We start from the raw sequence: 5,552 nt of genomic DNA, 5'->3' as shown, positions 1-5,552 counted from the left end.
AGCCATTTATCCCTTACCCCAATCCTTAGCTCAAAAGTGACACAACAATCACAATAATAATTGAGAAAATTAAGGCTTAAATCTGAGTTAAACTATAGTTCATTCTACTATTTACTTCAATAACTGAGAAATTTCAAAATATTGGTGTCAATACAATAGATAGGTTGGTTTTTATTCTCATAATTCAAATGAAATAACCATGCTAAACATACACGTTAGTATCTAATGAAACAGAGACAGCAACACACGACATAATGATGCCATTACTAGATTGCATATCAAAATCTCCAATATCATAACACAAAAAACATAATCTAATGAAACAGAACTAGAAAGAAAAGTGCATGACTACTTCCTTGTGTAGCTTAGTCAATCCAAACACTTAAACCTCAATGATCCCCAATGTCATATAACACAAGAAACATAATCTAGGGCATGACTACTGCCTTGTGTAGCTTAGCCAGTCCAAACACTTAAACCTCAAGGAGATGACGAGTCAGAAACAAGTATCTAAACAGATCGTATGCTGAAATCTTATAGGGTTCTTAATTCAAACAGCATAGAGATAAGGAGTTGACGTCGTGCAAGAAAATGATACCTGATTGCATAGGTAACTAGAGATCTTAATAGAAATCACATGTTACTGTCTTCAAAATTTCACAATTAGCATGAAGCAAGATTTAAGCCATTATCCCCTACCCCACAAGCTACACCCACCATCCATTTTACTGTCTTCAAAATTTCCAGGGACACCTTAGATTTGAGTGCATTAAGTGTATTGATAAACACCAATACTGATACTGCTGCTCTCAAGTTACAAGTTGGTATGAAATGATCTATGATCTTAAAATGCAGTCCCACACAAGATGAAAATGTTTTCCGTACGTACCAATAATGTCAATTTTTCATAACAGCAACAAGAAACTCAAAGAAAAATTGAGCAACAAAATAAAAAATCAAGTATATACCTGAGCCTGAGATCAATTTACGCAGTAGAAGTGAACCTCCTTCATCAGTATTCAGAGGTATATAATTTCTTCAAACCTAACAATATTCCAACAACACAAAATAATTATAAAGTGTGCTAGCTGCTACAAGCTAAAGCAAGCTTAAGGATAGATTGCGAGAATGAATTAAATACAAATCCAATATCCCTATCAATATATATAATAGATGACGAATCAACTAAACAATTAACACTATCCTCAAAATTAAGAACAGAGTCGAAAACTCCGAAACGATAGATACGAAGGTCGAACGTACAGAAGCAACAAATATAAACGAGGAACTTAACTTCAATGCGCGCGGTCATCGAATGATCTCTCACACTTGGAGAGCTGCTTCAGGATCAACCAACCAGCGGAGGGATGCTTAGACACAAGCGGCTTCCGTCGTCCGGCTCTCTCAATCACACGGAATCCGACACCGAAGGTGAAATCGGTGCTTTCGGTCGCCGCCGCCAGATGATCTCTTCCTCTCTTCTCCTCGTTCGATTGATTTTCCATCTTCCCGGATTCAACTCTAAATACTTTAATAGCCTCGTACTCCAATTTCGTTTACACCAACACTAACCTCATAACACTCTTTTCAGTTCCTTTGCTTTGAAAAAATTCATAAAAAAATAAATAATTTTAATAATTATTTAAATCTTAATGAATTATGTTTGAAATATTATGGTGTGTTCTTTTCAAAAATAATATAATTTTTTTTAATGAATATATATTATATAATTTTTTATTATTTTTATATAATCTACATAATTATTTATATTTAATATAAAAAAATATTCTTTAAAATTATTTTGCAAAACAAACCTATTTCATTTCTTCAGTTTTATATAAAATATTTATTTTAGTATAAATATTAAAATTTAAAAAATATAATAAATAAATATGAAATTTACTAATAAAAATATTATAAATTAAAATTACTATAATTAAATAATTTAATTAAAAATTAAAATTATTATAAATTATAAAATTCAACATATAATTAAAATATATAATAATATTAACATATTATATAGGATAAACGGAAAAAAGAAAATTACAAATTATATATGACAAACCCAAATGAATGAATAGACTTATAGAATGCATAGTTAGATAATTCATTTTTAATTTGGGAAGAAAAATATTAAATTAGCAAAATATTGTAAAAAATATAAAAGTATAGAAATTTTATGCAATATGATTATATTTTATACAATATCATTGTATATTAAATTTAATAGGATAGACACAAATGAAAATTTGTACAAAAAAAAGTAATCAATTTTAATTTAATTTTTTTGTTATCCTCTAATATTCGAGTGTTAGATAATCCTTTAGTCATTCAAGAAAAATGTTAATTTGTTGTCATCCAAACACATTATACAAATATGAATTTTGTTACATATTGTAAATACTTTTAGATTTATATGTTATTTACAACAGTAATATTATATTAAATAAAAAATATTAGCATAATACTCCCTCACTCCCATAAATATAGTTTTAATTGGATTAGACACGAAATTTAAGAAATATTAATATTATATTGATAGTCGGTAAAAATTATGGATAAAAGACTTTTTTGTCCTTGAGTGTATTACTGTAAAAAATAGTGACAATTGTATAATAAAAATGAAAAAATAGGGGTAGTTTTATGGTGATATGGTTATTTATGGAAACAAGACTATTGTTTTAAGACGGACAAAAATAGTAAACAAGACTATTGTATTGAGACGGAGGGAGTATTATTTATTAATATATTTTTAATTAATTATTAATATTATTATGTTTAAATTTTCATGTCTATAATAATCACAACACAAAATTTGAAATTGAGTTTTATTTTGTAGCTTTCAAACATTAACCAATTTCTATACAATTCTAGTCGTGACAACAACCATATATATACAATATATTTGTTTAAGTCTAATAGATAAGGAAAAATAGCAAAAAAAGTAAATTGTAATTTGCAAAATTTGTAGAAAAAACTCTCTTCATAAACCTTGTTTTACCACTTTGTACTTTGAATAATGTTGAAAAAATATTTTTCTATTAGTACTTAACGGAAATTGTAGCAGATGATACATTTAAACGGTGAGTATTATTATAAAATTATAAAATTTGTAAAAAGTCGCAACTAATTTAATTAATACATTGAAGGGTATTCTATAACTTTTCTCGTGTTATCTATAATTTTGTATAGTACTTATAGTTTAAGCGTGGCTGCCGGAATTAATATTTTTTATAAGATTATTTGACCGTAAGTAGGTAAAATGAAATTTTTAGGACCATAGGTCTTTTTAGCAAATTTTGCAAAGTACACAATAATCTACTGCTATTTTTCCAACAGATGAATATATACTCCCTCCGTTCAAGAGTGAATTTTTTAATTATTTGACTTTTACATACGAATTAAGATGAATTAGTATTATATATATGTAATGTAATAAATTAGTGTAATATTTATTTTACCATTGACATTAAAATATAAATAATACTCACTTCCGTTCCACAAGAAGAATACTATTTTTCATTTTTATCCGTCCCGAAAACAAGAATATTTACGCAATTAAGTAATCGTACTACATATGTAACATAATTCAATACTTGTACTACATATCTAATATAATTAATACTCTTACAATTTTTAATATAATAGGACATTTTTATCTTTTTCACTGTAGATTAATATAATATTCATATTAAAAAACCTAAGTGAAAAAGCAAAAAAAGATTAAAAAGTAGAAATATTTATATATTTAATTAAAAGTTATTGTTACTTTAAAAATAAAAAAAGAAAAAATTGACTGATAAAATAAAAAATGTATTTTTGGACGAAAGAGACTATATTTAAGTGATCCATATATATTTATATTTCGCATCCATAATAAATTAAATCAATTAATAAAATTTATAAACATACATATTCTGCGTGAGGATAAGGTGGATTTGGTTCGAAATGTCATATATATATATATATATATTCTTCTCTCACTATAAAAAAAGGTTTGATTTTCACACACATATATACATAATTATATATATATATATATATCCATGTACAGCGAAGGTATCTGGTTCCCCCAACTCACTTTTATTTTCTCACTCATTTCCAGGGGTCCTCGGGGCAATTGACCCCCCAAATTTTTAAAAATTAATTGTTTTTTTAGTGTAATTTTTAGATTTCATATAATTAGGTGCGCTGGTTTGCTTCCCCCAAAAGTCCTATCCATTATCTGGTTTCTACTTTAATTTATTATTTTTATTATAATATTTAATAATTTTATCATAAATATACTGTATAATAATTAAATTTTGTTTATATAAAAGCCTTCCAATATTAACAATATAGTAAAGAATGTCTATAATGTGATATTTTATAAAAAATATTTGATTTGAATTTTTTTTTTAAAACTACTATTGTTTCATAGTATAAAACATTACAAAATACCTGTATAAATAAAAAAAATATTAAACTACTGGTTCTATTATCTAACAAAAAAAAAAAAGTTATAGTTCAAACTCGTAATTTATAATTCAAAATATATTGAGACAAAAAATAATAATAATATAATAATAATAATAAAACCAAGTTGACGACTTTGCATCGAAGTCCAAATACGGGTTTCATCACTGCTCATTTCTGCATACCATTTTCTCTATCTGTATTATCTTTCATTCCATTGCGATTGCTTAATTAGGTGACCATCTCACATCAATTGGATCATCTTTTATGGGAATAGGATGATTAATTTTTTGGTTTATTTGATTATGGTTGAGATTGATTTAAAATATAGAGTTATTTTGAATTTTTGTTTAAATAGTATTTTGATAGAATATTTTGTAAGAAAAAATAGTATATTTTTATTAAAAATTGTGCAAAGAATAATATTAATTTGGATTTAAAAAGATAAAAAAACAAAACTTTCAATCGATCATTTGTTGGACTGTAAATTTTAACACATTGTTTAATTTTCTTAAAGTAAATATTCGGGTAAATTTAGTTAAAAGTGAGTGGAAATAGGGCGAGCAACAACAAGGGCAAGGTAGTTTAATCGTTGCTTTGAATCTATCAAGTATACAAGCGATTAATAAAGTTTAGGATTAAAATATTCAACCAACACATATACTAAAGTAATATTATGAAATCAATAACACCATATCTACAGCTAATTCTCATACTCCCTCCGTCCCACATAATTTGTCCATATTTTTTATTTTCGTTCATCCTACATAATTTGTTCTTTCCTTTTTTGGAAAATTAATTATACACTTTAATCATATTTTAAATTTTAAAATTTAAGTTTTTTTTAATCTTAATTAAACTATTTAGTTATTTTAATCTTAATCTATAATTATTTTTACTGAATAATAATTATTTTTACTAATACATTTCTTAATTATTTACTAATTATACTTTACCTGTATAGTAATAAACCCATATTATATGGGACGGAGAGAGTATTTATTTTCATTTCGGGTAATGAAAAATATATTTGTCTTTCATGAGTTTAAAATCTGTTAGGATTTTGATTTGACTAGTTTAATATGACTTATTTT

The 5,552-nt window shown here is 25.6% G+C and overlaps 1 long non-coding RNA gene across 1 annotated transcript; it reads right to left on the bottom strand.

Annotated features, from left to right (window-relative positions):
• Positions 1 to 740: 740 nt before the first annotated feature.
• On the bottom strand, positions 741 to 1,580 carry LOC127245162 (uncharacterized). The gene is made up of 2 exons (XR_007837403.1): positions 1,295 to 1,580; positions 741 to 1,044 (listed from the first exon to the last, which is right to left on the bottom strand). It is a non-coding gene; the product is annotated as an uncharacterized LOC127245162 (long non-coding RNA).
• Between the last annotated feature and the right edge of the window lie 3,972 nt (positions 1,581 to 5,552).

This window comes from Andrographis paniculata, unplaced genomic scaffold (genome assembly GCF_009805555.1).
Source record: "Andrographis paniculata isolate CXL003 unplaced genomic scaffold, ASM980555v1 Contig21END, whole genome shotgun sequence".
Classification (NCBI taxonomy): Eukaryota; Viridiplantae; Streptophyta; class Magnoliopsida; order Lamiales; family Acanthaceae; genus Andrographis; species Andrographis paniculata.
Note: the sequence above shows the minus strand (reverse complement) of the source record. Positions and strands in the feature narration are given on the sequence as shown.